Source organism: Anolis carolinensis, chromosome 4, assembly GCF_035594765.1.
Source record: "Anolis carolinensis isolate JA03-04 chromosome 4, rAnoCar3.1.pri, whole genome shotgun sequence".
In the NCBI taxonomy this organism is placed as follows: Eukaryota; Metazoa; Chordata; class Lepidosauria; order Squamata; family Dactyloidae; genus Anolis; species Anolis carolinensis.
The window spans coordinates 191,805,152-191,822,873 of record NC_085844.1 but is presented as its reverse complement, the minus strand read 5'-3'; the positions used below and the strand labels follow the sequence as shown (position 1 = coordinate 191,822,873).

Below are 17,722 nucleotides of genomic sequence, written 5' to 3'. Positions count from 1 at the left end.
CTTTGCCTGCGGGGTAGCGGTGCGCATGCGCCAACCTCTCTCCGTGTCCTTCTCAGGTCGGAGTTTGGTTAGTTAGCCTGGGCTTGTACGTAGGAGGAAGTTGGGTGGGATAGAGAAAGAGTGGGCGTGGTGTATCCACGCGTGGATAGAATGGGAGATATAATAGAATGAGAGGTAGAATAGATAGCATGGAATTGGTGGAATGGAAAGTATGAGAATACAACTGTAATGTAATGTGTCTTAACATTAGATTGTATTTGAATGTGTTTATATGTATGCTTATTTTAATCTTAATGTAACTGTTTATGTTATACTAGCTGTGCCCGGCCACGCGTTGCTGTGGCGAAGTATGGTGGTATGGGAAATAAAGTATTGAGGAATTGGTGGTAGTTAAGGTAAAGGGTAAAGGTTTTCCCCTGACATTAACTCCAGTCGTGTCTGACTCTGGGGGTTGATGCTCATCTCCATTTCTAAGCCGACGTGCTAGCGTTGTCTGCGGACTCCTCCAAGATCATGTGGCCGGCATGACTGCATGGAGCACCGTTACTTTCCCGCCGGAGCAGTACCTATTCATCTACTTCCATTTGCATGTTTTCGAACTTCTGGGTTGGCAGAAGCTGGGGCTAACAGTGGGGGCTCTCTCCACTCCCCCAATTCAAACCTGTGGCCTTTCGATCCAGAAGTTCAGCAGCTCAGCGCTTTAACATGCTGAGCAATCAGGGGATATTATTTCCTAAAGGTTGTGAATATACAATATTTCAGATTTTTTTTTGTCTGTTGGAGGCAAGTATGAATGCTGCAATTAGGGGAAATGATTAGCAGCTTTAAAGCCTGGCTGTTTCCTATCTGAGTGAATTTTTTGTTGGGAGGTGTTAGCTGGCCCAGATTGTTTCCTGTCTGGAATTCCCTTGTTTTCAGAGTGGTGTTGTTTGCGATATTATATGTGCTTCTACTGTCTGTGGCCCTCAGAAAACAGAGGATTTGGCAGACTTTGGTGATGGGAATACTTTGTTGGGAGGTGTTAGCTGGCCCTGATTGTTTACTGTGTGGAATTCCCCTGTTTTCAGAGTGGTGTTGTTTGCGATATTTTATGTGCTTCTACTGTCTGTGGCCCTCAGAAAACAGAGGATTTGCCAGACTTTGGTGATGGGAATACTTTGTTGGGAGGTGTTAGCTGGCCCTGATTGTTTCCTGCCTGGAATTCCCTAGTTTTCAGAGTGGTGTTGTTTGCGATATTTTATGTGCTTCTACTGTTTGTGGCCCTCAGAAAAGAGAGGATTTGCCAGACTTTGGTGATGGGAATACTTTGTCGGGAGGTGTTAGCTGGCCCTAATTGTTTACTGTGTGGAATTCCCCTGTTTTCAGAATGTTGTTATTTAGTGTTCTGATTTTAGAGATTGTATTGTTCTGTTTTAATATACCACAGAAATTTTTATATATTCTGATTTTAGTGTTTTTGAATACTTGGAGCCAGATTGTATTTATTTTCACAGTTCACAGCAACACAATAATAATAATAATAATAATGACTTTGGTAATACACACTGCTTCACTCCCTTTTCAGCTTCCTTTATGGAAGAATTGTTTCTTGGGAGATGTTAGCTGGCCCTGATTGTTTCCTTTGTAGAATTTCCAATTTCCCTGCTTTCAGAGTGTTGTTCTTTATTTACTTTCCTGGTTTTAGAGATTATATTTTTCTGTATTATTCTATCACAGTAATTATTTCATATTACAGTAGAATCTCACTTATCCAACATTTGCTTATCCAATATTCTGGATTATCCAACGCAGTCTGCCTTTTAGTACTCAGTGTTTTTGTAGTCAGTGTTTTAAATTCATTGTGATATTTTGGTGGTAAATTTGTAAATACAGTACAGTAGAGTCTCACTTATCCAACATAAACAGGCTGGCAGAACGTTGGATAAGCGAATATGTTGGATAATAAGGAGAGATTAAGAAAAAGCGTATTAAACATCAAAATAGGTTATGATTTTACAAATTAAGCACCAAAACATAATGTTATACAACAAATTTGACAGAAAAAGTAGTTCAATAAGCAGTAATGTTATGTTGTAATTACTGTATTTACGAAATTAGCACCAAAATATCACATTATATTGAAAACATTGACTACAAAAATGTGTTGGATAATCCAGAACGTTGGATAAGTGAGACTCTACTGTAATTACTACATAGCATTACTGCGCATGGAACTACTTTTTCTGTCAAATTTGGAAATCCCTCCCTAAAGAAGCCCAGGTGGCGCCTTCCTTGCTCTTCTTCTGAAGGCAGGTAAATACACTCCTATTTCATTTCAATTCTTTATAGATTGATGACAGCTAGACTGCCAATGCTGCATGGTTCCATTTTGAAGATTTTTGAAGGAGTTCCATATAGTTTTTAATGTATTTTAATGTTTTTAATGTTTTAATTTGTTATCTGTTTTACTTGCTTTTTAGTCTTATATTTTCATTATGATTTTTGTATTGTTTGTAACTTGTATTGTTTTTAATATGTTACTATCTTCCTTGAATCCAACTATCAGGAGAAATTTCCTGATTATGTGACTTTCAATCGAAAAAACCTTTCTCAGATTAAAATATTAACACATCATATTTATACATGTTACTTTTACTGTTTTCAGTGAAATAAATAAATAACCAAAGGATAATAATAATAATATCGTTTCTTCCTCTTAAGTATGCTTACATTTTTTTAGTCACACACACGATTTTAGGTGTATTTACAGGGAGAAAAGTCTCACAATTCAATGAGATGTGTTGTTTCAATATAGAAATTAATACCTGATTTTTCAAAACTTGGGGGATCAGAGCTCTGATAGTATAATCCTTATTATATTGCAGTTCAAGAGAAAATATTGCTTCATCTTTTGACAATTCAGCTTTCTGTCACAAGGCTCTCCTCCCAACTTCTTTGAGAATGCATGAAAGTAAAAGCTATGATTCTCAGAGTTTTTATCAGAGGGTAACTCAAATTATTTAAACATTATGAATGGTACTGTGGAAACAACCGTGTCAGATTTATCTAATGCAGTTTTCCAGGCATTTCATGTTGGTGACACACTTTTTGGACATGCATCATTTTGTGACATGGTAATTCAGTTTTATTAGCAAACCAGAGATTAAATCAACCCCTTATAAGAGATATGGATGCATATATATACTGTAATCATGAAATGTAGGGGAACATAATGTATCTCATGAAAACCTTTCATTTATATTTTTAAAATATATGATTTGTAAGATAATATGTCATATCCCATTCTGTTCACATGACACACACACTGAAGCTGACACACTAATGTGTAGCAACACAGAGTTTGGAAAGCTCTGACTTGTGAGATAAACCTGGCATAAGCTTACGTATGGTACAATGAGAATCTTTGTTGTTTATCCTGCAAAAGGCTAATATGGGTAAGATTGACAAATCATATACTTCATTAGAACACACTTTTGTCATTCCAGGAAAAAAAGGGGGAGTAGCTAAATTCTCTGTCTTGATCTTCTCAGATTGACAGCAATAACAAAAAGACTGTGTAGACAATGGAAAGATGTGCCTAATGAACATAAATGTTGATACTTGCCACTAGCCTTAGTAACTATGTATGACTCTCCTGAATTTCCTTTACAGTTTCTGTAAAGACTTTCAGTTTCTCAGCAAAGCAGTATCTTGTATAACTTCTTTGGAACTGCTTGTTAATCACGCTGGTGACCTTAGATTGCCATATGTCTACTTCCTGAAGTAAAATTTGAATTCTATTTATGTGATGAAACATCATGGAGACGTCAGATTTGACATTTTGACCTTTCAACTTGCATTTTATCAGTTTCTCATATTAAAGATTTCTCTTTTGAAGTTAAAGAGAATTGTGTTGGAGTTTCCTAGAATTAATAATCATAACAATTACTAACATTTTGGACCTAAATGTGACACTTGGATGAGGAATTCATGTCTGCTTCTAAATCCACCTATAGTATGATATTGCTGAGGCGATGATGATGACAGGGAATTTGTCCATGACTATGGAAAGCATTACCTTGTCCACACTGCCAAAGCCAAAGGCACCCAATAACGTTTTTACCGTAACTTTCATTCCACTTTCTTTAAACACATGTAGCTGGTAACGAAATATAGCCTTGCTTTATTTTTATTTAGATGGCTACAGTAAACAAAGTACAACATTTTGATATATTCCATGCAAATAGCATATACAATTGTATATTCCAGGAGACTGAGATGTGATGTCTGTCTATCTATCTGTTCATCAGATGATTTTTACAGAGCTCACATCTTCATTGGAAGTGAAACATTGATATTGCTGTTGACCTGAAAAACAAAGCGATATCAATACTGCATTTGTAGTTGAAATGTGTATATATACATTTAGCATTTGTTTACATTTAGCAAGTGCCTTATCAACCTACAAATCACAGAATTCTAGAGCATTGAGACATAGCAGTTAAAATGCTCTCACACTGTATTTTGACCATATAGTTGCATCTTTTGACAGCCAGAATATACAAAACAATCAGATTATTCAACAAATGTGGAGAAGATTCTAGTAGTAATATAATGATTACAGTGCACCCCTGGTAAGCTTGGTAAGTATTTTGTAAACCTTATGCTACTCAGAAGGGGAAATTCTATGCCTTGTATGGTCTGGATGCTAAAGTCAAAAGAGTGGAGGAAATGTCTCTTAATATTAATTAGTAAATGGCACAAACAAGCATATTTTCTTTATAGTTTATAGTTGACCTTTTTTTGGTTCTCCCTTAAAATGCCACTGTGTATCGCAAATAACAGACAGAATGCAGGTCAGATGAAGAAATCTATGTTTGAGCACTGAGATTTCTCTTGCCATCTTGATCTCCAGCTTGAAATAAATCAGAAAGATCTTGTATATCCTGACTATCTTTTACATTCTTTAGATACTGTAACACATTTGTTTTCCTCATTGCACTCAAAGGTGCCTCTTCCAGCCGTCCCAACAACAGTTGTTTTATCACATCTGATATCTCTTCCCTTCTGATGTTATCGTAGATATCAGCAGGGTCTTGGTTCTTTGGTGAAGTCCACATAATATGTGCTCGGGATACGTGCCCTCGGTCAGTGGCGGTATGCACTCCCATCATGGCATTGTGCAGCCACATCAGCCTCTTTAATCCTTGAAGAGCCCCCCCTCTGTCATTCAGGAGTTGATGCTCTGTCACTGCTCTTTTGCTGAAATTTGAGAAGCAAATGTTGTTGGAAGAGACAACAAAGGCCACCCAGTAGTGCAGTAGTATATTCAATGCTTCTCTGTGTACCCTATTTTCTAGTAGAAATACCATACTTCTCACAGAAAAATATGAACAGAATTACCAATACTTTTAAAAATTAGGAAATTAAACATAGAAAGGAGTAGTACTCAGCCTTACTGAAATGTCTGGCACTATCTACTGACTTGCATAAGCATTACATGGTATGTCTGGGGGCTAAACTGGAAGTACATGGACCACTATTGACCTGTATAAAATCTGATCCCTGTATTCATTACTTTTAATATAAAGGATAAAGGCAGGACATGAATAAATAAATAGAAAATTGATAAATACACCCAGAAACCCAATGGGAATATGCCGCTGTCTTCTCAGTCACTATAAGACACCTCTTTCTACGTTTTTATCTAGAATGAAATTTTTCAAGACTGCCACATCTTCATGCAGATCTGGAAGTGAGTTTTACTAGCTATTACCTCATGTACAGGATCGCAGTATAAATCTGCATACACCTATTCTGAAATATTCTCTGAATTAAGAATGACCTTTCCAATAAGAGTGTATAGATTGTTACTGTCAATGGGTCCCGCATCATAAATTTTAATGTCCCTTGTTAACGCATTTAGACATTTTCTGAAACTTTCTGCTGTCATTTATCAGTAAATTTTGCATCCAAAAGGCAAAGTAATAAAAACACTACATTCAAATAATCCCATTCAGAATTGTATCTAAAATATTTCTTACTTTTCAGATTCTTGACATGTTGCAAAGCAAGCAAGCAAAAAAATGGACAAAACTTTCACCATTGGTATGTATCTTTGGGACAAGAACATCTTCTGTCTTGTAAACTGTTCAAAGAGATGAAATAATAGCTATTGAAATACCATTGTCTTATATTCCAATGGAATTACAAGTAATATCATAGCAGCAAATTAAACTAATATTTTTTTAAAGATTAATCTTTGCCGTCTGATATTGTCAAACACCAAAATTTGAGAATGCAATACAGCAATATGTTAATGGTCATAGAATTGTATTGTAACATTCATTTATTTTATAAAAGTAAGAAATAAGAAATATTTCAATTTGAAGTTGTAGAAAAATCTCATTTTAAAAAGATATCCACAGTATTCCTCTCATAAATATATTTGTGTATTTTTAACCTAGGCTCAGATACTACATGAAAATCCATGTCGTAGAATGTATAAAATAATATAACTGCAAAGCATATATTGTGATTCTGAAATGCCACTGTTTTTCAAGTAATGAACAGATACAGATCATATACTGAAACTAAGACACAAAGTGCCAGTTCCATTTTTTCAAATTCTATAATTGCAGATTTTGTCCTGTATGTGATTAATTTGTTATACCAAATAAATACTAAAAGAAAATCAGCCTAAAGAATATTACCCAAAAGGCACTTTTATGAAGAGTACTTACTATTTGTCTTTCAAGTAGAGTATAGTTAAGCTGAGCTGTTGGAGTCCTTCTTGTTGTTAGTGGAACTACAGTGAAACTGTAGTGCTATGACAGTGTGTGCCTTCCCAATTTCTTTTATAGTCCACACTAACAATAGAAGTGAGTGGTGCATCAATGTCTTTTTATTCCTGTATGAACAAAATACGTGCTTGCCCTGAAGACCATAAATTTGGATTCATAAAGTGTGCTGACCAGCTGGTGATTAAGGCACCAGAGTCTCTTATATTTGAAATATTGCTCACCCTGCTATCTCCTGTCATTTTCATAGGAATATAAAATGGTACAATAGCAGTGTGGATCAATGGTAGGACAAGAGAATGTGCGAATTTGCTATCTGAAGGATATAAGGAAGTATATGAACTGGAAGGAGGTTGTTATGACAGTTATCCAAAATAAAAGTATTTTTAATTACTCAAATAATTGAGGAGACAGAATATAATAGAAGATAGGAAGTTGTGATTACAGCCAGCCCTCCACATTGCAGGTTTAGCTTTTGCAGATCCAATTATTTTTGGATTTGATTACTGTGTTTTTTCTAGATCAGAGTTTCTCAAATTGTGCCCCCCCCCCAGAAGTTTTGAACTTTAATTCCCACCATTCCTAACAGCTGGGAAGCTGGAGGAGCACAGTTTGAGAAACACTGTTCTGGAGCCTCCAGGACAACTATATGGTCAAATTACAGCAAATGCTGATTATAAAATAGAGATGTTCTCTCACCAAAAAACCAGTTTTATTTGTGGTGGGGATTTTTTATCACTTTTGCAGGGGCCCTTCACCAGTAATCTCAATAAAAGTTGAAGACTTATTGTACTTGGAACTAAAGCATTAGCTCAATTATACTAATCTGGATATGATAAAGCAAGACTGTCATTTCAGGGTGGGAAATGGGAACTTTCTATGGAAAGTGATAGCACAGAAGGTATTTTCTATGTAGATGTGCAAAGGAGCATTCTGTCGATGAACTATATCCAGCTCCTATATAATCACAGGCTAAATTATGTAATGTGTTAATTACATAGCATGAAGCTGGACCTCTACTGTTGTCACTTAAGTGTGTGGGCCCTAGTTCAAACTAGAACCACTACGTGTAGGTAGAGAATTTAAGCTTTTCACATTTGTTCTTTTAAATTGGACCTGGTTAAGATAAAGGAAAAGCAATTGGCACCAAACTACTTCTTAAGGAAGCTGCAGCAAAGAACGTTATGTAATAAGCATTTCCAAAGGAAGGAACTAGTAAAACTATCCCTGAGTATTCCTTGCCTTAGAAAATCCAATTAAATTTATGGGGTTTTCATCACTCGGCAGGAAATTTGAAGGCATACATACACGCCACCGGAGAAGTAGTCCTATTTGTCTATTTTGAAAAGACAAAAGGTCTTGGTCCAGAGGCTTCTGACTAAAGTCTGTTTTCCAAAAGTCCCTTTTGCTGTAGTGGCATTAAGCAATAAACTACAGATTCAAGGACAATTTAGCAGAAATACATGTATAAATACATTGCTATCTTGGTATAGATATTGTGTCTCTGATAACATCTGTGTTTAAAGTTTGGATGTTTAAAAGTTAACGGCAGTTGCCAAATGACACAATTAATTCTTCCTTGTACCATTTATTGTCTAGGATTACTTAATAGTGAATTTATTGTATTTCTCTACTTTTCCTAATTTTGTAATCTGACTTTCACTTGTTAGCTCAAGAGCCACTTATAGCAAAGGTCAAACCAGCAACCAATTAAACATTTAAATAAAGCTTGCTTAATTGGCAATCTTGTGGACACTCTTTAGTTTCCAGGATACCCATAGAACTGAAAGAAATTATGTCTGAAAATAGAACTTCCTAGATACTTCTTCCGAGACTAATAAGCACTGGCCAAAGTCAAGTCTAAAACATCTGGTCTAATTGACTGTTCACTTTTATTGTTCTTTTAATGGGCTTTAATTGAGGGACAGCTACCATTGTCATAAGAACTACAATTGCACTCATCAGCTCAAGGGAATGTAAGCTAGAGAAAATGAAAGATGCTTACTGAATGACCATTAAAGCATTCTGTTATGATCCAAGTCTACTGTCATGACTACTCTTTTCTATTGTGCTTTAGAAATTGCATTTATCCCCCAGAAGGCTTAATACGTAGTGATTGAGTGCTGTCTCCAATGTTTTCTGTCACTATAGAAAAATGATGAATGCTTTAGACTGGGCCACTTACTTTCAAGCCAACAGCAAGGACCTAGTGGATTGCAAATATGTCTTCTTAATTAAACGTAAGAATGTCAAAGGAGCAAGACCACCTACTTCTGGGGGGATATATATATATATATGTGTGTGTGTGTGTGTGTGTGTGTGTGTGTATGTATATGTGTGTGTGTGTGTGTATGTGTGTGTGTGTGTATGTATATATATATATATATAGGGCACAATGGATTGGGCCACCAGAATCACAGGAGTCCATGACATAGGTTTGTTTCAAAGCATAAACGTTAGATATTTCAAGGGTTGATATCCAATTATTTCATACCATCCTTTCTGGAGGCTTATTGCCAGTCATCATAACATGAAAATGATTAGCTTTGAATTTTGCCATAACCCCTTCACCTCATTCCTGGGGTAAATCTGGGAATCTAGTAAACTAATTTAGTACTGTATTTATGTAGTGAATCAGGTATCCAGAATGGAAAGGAGTAGAATGAGGGGAGTATGACTACTTAGAGATGGGGAAGCACAGGTTTAGTCAGTTAAGCATTAAATTAAGTTCAAACATTTACATTATTTATGTTGTACCTGTACTAGGTTTTCTCATCTGTTACAAATACCTCAAGAATAAAAAGAACAAATACTATGACTACTCTCACTATTACTTCCTCCTCCTCCTCTTTTCCTCTACAATAGAATCAAACAATTATGGGCACTAAAATTAAAATGTATAATTAAAATGTTAAAAAGTAAAGTGATTTTATTGCACCTTCTACCCTACTGTTTACCCACAACAATGAAAAATTGGTATAAAATTATATATAAAATATCCTCAGTTAAAGCACAACATAATAATTTCAGTATCAACTATTTGTATCCCTATTCTGGGGCACATCTACCTTTATGTAATACAGCCAGCTCCCCACATTTGTTGAAACTAGGACCCCTGTGAAAGTAAACAAAACATAATTTTAAAAATACTAGTATTTTATTTACCTGAGAAACACCTTTTTAAGAATTTCTAGGCCCTCCAGCATGGCTGTATGGTTAACTTCTGCTAGAAGCTGATTGTAGAATTGCACTGGTATTCCCTCTAAGGCCCCTTCTACATTGCCATATAATCCAAAGCAGATAATCCACATTATCTGCTTTGAATTGGATTATATAAGTCTACACTGCCATATAATCCAGTTTAAAGCAGCTAATCTGGATTTTATATGGCAGTGTAGAAGGATCTTAATAGGCGTACTCTCTCTAAGAATCTCTGGATCTTTCAGCATATCTCTGTGGTCAACTTCCAGAGGTATCATACCCAGAAGAACTAGAGATTCCTAGAGAGAATATTTTAATCAAATACATTAATAATCAAATCTACAAAAGCTAAGCCTAAATATGCAGAGGGGCAACTGTTTTCAGGTAGTACAAAAATGGTTTCTTTTCTCACCACTAGGTGGCAAAGTCAATCAGTGTCACATAAGTGCAGAAAAATTCAGGTCCCATCTACGCTGCCATATAATCCAGTTTGAACTACATTAAAATGGTCCGTGTAGACTCATATAATGCAGATTGAACTGCATTACACGAGTCCATACTTTCATATAATCCAGTTTAAAGCAGTTAACCTGCATTTTGAAACTGGAATATAAAACAGTGTAGATGGGACCACAGAAGGGTCCAGTAACAACTTCAAGACTTAACTAGAAAGAAATTTCGAGTGTTAGCTTTCATTAACATAGTATTCACAAATGCTTATATAACTAAGACTTTTCATGTACAATGGCCTCCTAATAAATTGTGTTATTAAGTGTATAATATAGGAAAAGAGCTATTAGAATTTAAATCTCAATATAAGCAGTGGATAAAAGCCCCATCAAATAGGCAATGGGCAACAATATTCTATGTTTCTATGATGAAAGTAAAAGATGGAGAATCCCATGTAACCATTACTGTATTCAGGGTTCAAAGAAGGAAACACCAGGGTTGGGTTAACCATTAAGCAAGATAAACACATATTTAGGACATTCAGGGAAGGGGAGGGAACCACAGAAATTTCCCATTGCGGGGTTTCATGGACCATATGTTGCAAAACTGAAAATGGTGCAGCTGAACCAGGTTTCCACATAATGGTGTAATGGTTAAGCTAGGACTGTGGATAAGAGGATCTGTGTCTGGGTAGCATATGCTAAACCAAATGGGCCAGAGCAGAAAAATAAATTAACCTGGTTTAATACAAGCCACAGAGGTTTAATTCAATTTGACCAAAAGTGATGCAAGTACAAGCAGGATGCTTCAAAATGTAGAAGCATAAACATACAGAGAAAGCAAGATGTCATATACAGTTCTACAGCTATTCAAAGCTCCCGCTCCGTTCCCTCATTGGCTGAAAGAGGGGCCAGTCAGGATTTGCGCCCTGATTGACTGGGAGTTCCACTGACATTCCCGCTTTCAGGCAGGGATTCGCTTTGGCAGGGAAATGATGGCTAGGGATTGGCTGGCCGAGGAACTAACTAGTTGATGTGACACCCTCCTGGGAGGAGGCGTAATCCAGAGAGACAATGTCAGTGAAATATTAATGAGATCTTGGTTAGCTCAACTGTCCAGTTTCATAAAGAACAATGATAAGGGTTTCCAAAGCCAAAGGTGCGAGGCTCCTGGAACAAAAGGTGATGATCTTGGGCAATCAAGGGTTTGGCAATCAGTAAAGAAGTTTAACAAATGCACATACCCTGAGCTTCTGTTTCCAAGGGCAACAATCTCTCAGCTTCAAGGAAACCATATAACTATACAACCAATTTTGGATTATCTGGGCTGACACGGGAAGTCACCTATCTCTGCATATACATAAAAAATGGACTTGGTGATTACCAGGCTTGGGAAAAACCAGAGGGGCTTGCCCAACCTTGTCTTGATCTATATATATAAAAGGGTAATGAAATTTCGGCCTAGGACAAAACAACAAAACTACACATCCCAGAAACACTAAACTTGGCAGCACAACCCCTCATCCATGCCTCTACATTCATACAACAAAAAGAAAAGAAAAATAAAGTTCTAATTAGAGGGAGAGAAATAATTGTTTTTATCCAATTGTTGCTAGTTAGAAGGCTAAGCTCTGTCCACTTGGTCTCCTAGCAACCCACTCAGCCCAGGGGACAGGCAGAGTTAGGCCTCACTTAGGCCTCTTCCACAGATTATCTAATTTGCACTGGACTATATGGCAGTGTAGACTCAGGGCCCTTCCACACAGCTATATAACCCATTTATAATCTTATATTATCTGCTTTGAACTGGATTATCTTGACTCCACACTGCCATATAATCCACTACAGTGTGCATTTTATACAGCTGTGTAGAAGGGGCCTCATATAATCACTTCTAAGCAGATAATATAAGATTATAAATATACAGTAGAGTCTTACTTATCCAACATAAACATGCCGGCAGAACGTTGGATAAGTGAATATGTTGGATAATAAGGGATTTAGGAAAAGCCGATTAAACATCAAATTAGGTAATCATTATACAAATTAAGCACCAAAACATCATGTTATACAACAAATTTGACAGAAAAAGTAGTTCCATGCGCACTAATGCTATGTAGTAATTACTGTATTTACCCTTTACCTTAACTACCAACAATTCCTCAATACTTTATTTCCCATACCACCATACTTCGCCACAGCAACGCGTGGCTGGGCACAGCTAGTTTTACTATATAATATTTTATATTTTGAATTAGATATATTTGGGGACAACAAAATCTTTTAAGTGCTTAGGGCCTCTAAAGGTCTTAATCTGGCCCTGGGAAACAAAGAATTCTAAAAATCACCAAACATCATAAAAACGGCAGAGAAGTGATCAGCATCTACAACCAATTGCAATAAACTTATGGTGTGTCGGTGATATGAGGGAATTCAAAATGAGAAAGGTGTGCTTCCAGGAAGCTGCATCACAAACCATGCAAAATGCACCACAGCAAAACCTACTCCACAAATGGCAAGATTTCCAAGATCCAAAGAGAACCACTGTACATTCCTTTTTCCGTTCTCATTTTTTATGTAAGTTTTGAAATAAGGGGTGTGGCAAAATAGCACAATTCCAATGTAATTTTATTAAGAATTAATGCTAAAAAACATGGGGTTCATGAAAGGTTTAATGACAAAATAAAGAGTAAATATACAAAATCCTAAGGGAGAATATACAAAAGCAGGACTGGATGAGTGTTGGTTTATGGAAGGAAAACATTTTTAAATAGTGGAAGCCCCATGGTGTGTGGTGTTTTTCCTGATCTGGATAGGGAGTAAGGGTGGTTGCATAATAGTGTGATTACAAAATCATACAATTACGGAATCTCTTTTAAAAACAAACATCAGTCATAGAGCAGGAACAAACAGGATGGTATAAATGGTGTTGTATTTCAAGTTTGAGAAAGCAAGCTTGGGAACTAATGTCAGTGTAGTTTAAATGCAGCAATGGTGAAAGAGTGCACTGCCATTTCACTACCTGAGTACAAAAGAAGAGGTTTTCAAACCGAATGATGCACAACAACTGACTAGTGCAATAAGCACCTTAGATGGAACCGCAGGCACAATTGATAGCCATGTTTGGCATAAGGCTGAGGAAACAGATGGAAGTATAATGTCTGTCTGCAGTATTACATCCTGGACAGGAACACTTACGTCAGGTTAGAAAAGTAACTCCTGCGATTCAAACCCCACACTGCAAAACCCCACAAAGCAATTCCTTCTCAGCCACAACAGATTAGCAACAAATACATTGTGGGATATTTGTCTACCTTTCTGCTCTGTCTCACTGTCATCATCCAGTCAGAGACAACAAAAGCTGCAGATGGTGCCCCAGCTGTATGGGGAAAACAATACAACACATAGTAGAGATCACAGAGGTATATGCAGGGGTGCATCTACAATGAAGAATTCATGCCGTTGGACACCAATTTCACTGCCATGGCTCAATTATATAGACCCAGAGTGCTGGGAGCCTTACCAAACAATAACCCCTAAGATTCCATAGTCTTGAGTCATGGCAGTTGAAGTGGTTTCAAACTGTATGAATTCTACCATGCAGATGCACCCAAGAATGCAGCCTCTTACCTCCATAGTGGGTATGTCCACACTTTTGGGAAAAGCTGACCTCATGCTTCCTAACACCACATTATAAAATGAGCTACTGGGGCTGATGGAGGGGGGGAACCCAGGCTTGTTTGTGGTGTGTTAGGGGAGTCCCCTGATTTTTGTGAGTTTGGGTTTCATAATTTTAATTGCCTTCATTGGTTGCGTTCTTTTCCCACTGGTTTTGCTGCTTATCACATCATGCTATAATATTGTTATAGCAGCGGATTAATCCCAACTTTTCAACAACCTTATCATACAATGTCATATGCTGTTATGTTATAGTATGGTTAGGAATTTTAATTTTTAAATAATCAGTTAAATAATTTATTTCCCGCTATGGTTCAGTAACCAGTTGGCGTGTGTATATGTCACTGTGAAAATAATTGCATTGTGGGTGTGGTATTCGTGCTTGGGCAAGGAGGAAATGACTTCCCCAGATAATAGCTTTGTTTCTTGGTCTGTATACTATATGTGCTCTTGAAACCTCTGAAATATTTTTTTCTTACATAAACGATTTGTGTTATAATGCAATAACAGTGCAATCCTGACCTGTTACCCTATAGATACCACTATTCAGAAGTCACCTTTACAGCACAGGCTCCCCCCAAAGCTCTCTCTTCTGCTTTTCTGTGATACCACACACCACAGTAGCACCAGTAGTGTTACTGTTCAAAATACAGTTGACCCTCTCAATTGATTCAATCATCCATGGCTTGATTTTTTAAAACCCAAAAACCAAACCTTGACTTTGCTATTTTATAAAAGGCAGACTATTTTACTATGCCATTGAATATAAAACTTGAGCAGCCATTGATTTTGGTATCCATAGGGGGTGCTGGAACCAAATTCAAAAAGATACTAAGGACCCACTCTGTTTTAATTATTATTAATTTCATATTTCAAGACAGTATTATTATACTGCTGTGATGAAATCCTATAGAAGTGCGATTTCATCTTAATATTTTAAAAAAATAAAGGGTGTAAATGCCATTGTCGGTATTAAAGACTTCATGGAACAGAACCAATACAGTAACACCAGGTGAAACAAGCAGGATGGTTATAATGGTATTGGTGTGGATGAAAAAGAAAAAAATTGCGTTATAAAACTGCCAATATGACATGGATGTTATACATACACTGTGTGTCAACAATCAGCTATCATTGTGAATATAGCTGAAGTGCCTTTCAAATGGAAGAATATGGTATAATAAGATAGTGTGATAAAGACTTTCTTGTTTTGGATTTTTGTTTCTTTTTATGCAAATTTAAAAACCGGTAATTTAGTGAAGTGCTATAGGAACCCACATCATTAAGTTGCTAAAAGTGCATTAAATGATTGAATCCTTTTTAAAAAGCTGAAAATTAATTTGAGAATCCTAAATCTATAATAGCAAGTGACAGCGAACAGCTTGATATAAATTTGAATTCACATGAAACTCTCTCTCTCTGGGTTGTATGTCTTTCGGGCTGTGTGGCCATGTTCCAGAAGTATTCTCTCCTGACGTTTCGCCCACATCTATGGCAGGCATCCTCAGAGGTTGTGAGGTATGGATAAACTAGGCAAGGAAAGGAAAAATATATATCTGTGGAGAGTCCAGGGTGTGACAAGAGTCCTTTGTCAGTTGGAAGCCCGTTTCAGTTAATCAGCATTGGAAAGGTTTGTCTCTTGCCTGGGGGGCATCCTGTGTTCAGTCATTAGCCATCCTTGGGGCTCCTCTGCCCTGAGAGTGTTGCTTCCCATCTACTGTTTTGATTTTAGAGTTTTTTAATACTGGTAGCCAGATTTTGTTCATTTTCATGGTTTCCTCCTTTCTGTTGAAGTTGTCTACATGCTTGTGGATTTCAATGGCTTCTCTGTGTAGTCTGACATGATAGTTGTTGGAGTAGTCCAGCATTTCTGTGTTCTCAAATAATATACTGTGTCCAGGTTGGTTCATCAAGTGCTCTGCTATGGCTGATTTCTCTGGTTGAGTTAGTCTGCAGTGCCTTTCATGTTCTTTGACTCTTGTTTGGGCACTGCATTTGGTGGTCCCTATGTATACTTGTCCACATGTGCATGGTATCCGGTAGACTCCTGCAGAGGAGAGAGGATCCCTCTTGTCTTTCACTGACCGTAGCATTTGTTGGATTTTCTTTGTAGATCTGTAGATAGTTTGTAGGTTGTGCTTCTTCATCAGTTTGCCTATGCGGTCAGTGGTTTCCTTGATGTATGGTAAGAACACCTTTCCCCTGGGTGGATCTTTGTCTTGACTCTCACGACTTGTTCTTGGCCTTGCAGCATCCACCCAAACATCCAATTCACGATGGAAAAAGAAAAGGAAGGAAAACTGCAATTTCTAGATGTTCTGGTCATCCGCAAACCCAATCAACAATTGGGCCACATAGTTTACAGAAAACCTACACACACAGATACCTTCATAAAAACTCCCAACCATCACCCAAGTCAAAAAGAAGCACAATCAAATCCCTGACAGACCGTGCACAAAGAATCTGCGAACCTCACCTCCTCCAAGGTGAACTAAACCACCTAAACTGGGCTCTACAGGCCAATGGATACTCCACCACAGACATCAGAAGAGCTGCACACAGCCCGAAAGACATACAACAACCCTGTGATCCCGGCCATGAAAGACTTCAACAACACAACAAACTCTCTCTCTCTTTCTCTCTCTCTGAGTATATGGCATTGTGTTTCACCTGTATGTTTTAACTTTGTTGTATCCCATTCCCATCTCGAGCCATGGGGAAAGAAAACAAAATCATCATTTAAACCTTTTTGTCTTATATGGATAAAAAGTGTGATACATAATAAATAAATGTAATAAAAATAAAGCATTAAGACTCAAATAAGCCTTGTAGGCTATCCATATATGGTTTCAAATTGCAATTTGTTGCTATAAATCATATTTTACTTTAACTTAACGGCAATTGTATGCATGAGACACCCCCAAAAGCTCCGCTCAGCAACTGCTCTGCTGAGTTCTTGCAAATTCAAGTGCATTCACTTTCTTGATTGAATCAATCCACTTTTAGAGCAGTCTTCCTCTTTTAAAGCACCACATTAGCACATTAGCAAAGTACCCTATTAAGCTGTATTTGCAACTGAATCAGACTGAGAAGTTGTTTCCTTAGCATAGAGCTATGGTTTCCAAATGTAGGTTGGAAGGTTTATGGAGCTGCTTTATTCAATTGAAATTTATATGTTTTTAAAAATATTTTAACGATGTTTTATCTGCTTTTACTTGTTTTTAGAATTTTATGGCGAATATTTTAAATAGTTTTGGAAGCTGCCTTGCGTCCCACTCCAGGTGAAAAGCATTATAAAATGCAGCAAATGAATCCAGATGTTTGTTTGCCTCCTTGCTTATTTAAGTGTAACGTATTTTTTCTGCTTACCATAGTCTTCAAAACAGTCTACAATGAAATAATTTAGAAACAGAACAGAAGCATCACATTAAACATGTACACACAGAGAGATTAACCACAATAGTAAGTGCCCAAGACATTACAAAACGTCTGTCAGAAATTTAACAAGAATTGAACTAGCCTGACTTCATTTGGGAAAAAGTTCCACAAATGATATAGTGACCAACAAAAAGCCTGGCCTTGTATTACTTACCAACTTAATATCCAATGCTCAGA

General features: G+C 37.0%; 1 long non-coding RNA gene across 1 annotated transcript; it reads left to right on the top strand.

The window, feature by feature from the left end:
• The first annotated feature begins 9 nt into the window (after window positions 1-9).
• Window positions 10-16,947, top strand: LOC103278717 (uncharacterized). Its single transcript, XR_010005470.1, has 2 exons — window positions 10-6,087; window positions 16,359-16,947. It is a non-coding gene; the product is annotated as an uncharacterized LOC103278717 (long non-coding RNA).
• The last annotated feature ends 775 nt before the right edge of the window (window positions 16,948-17,722 follow it).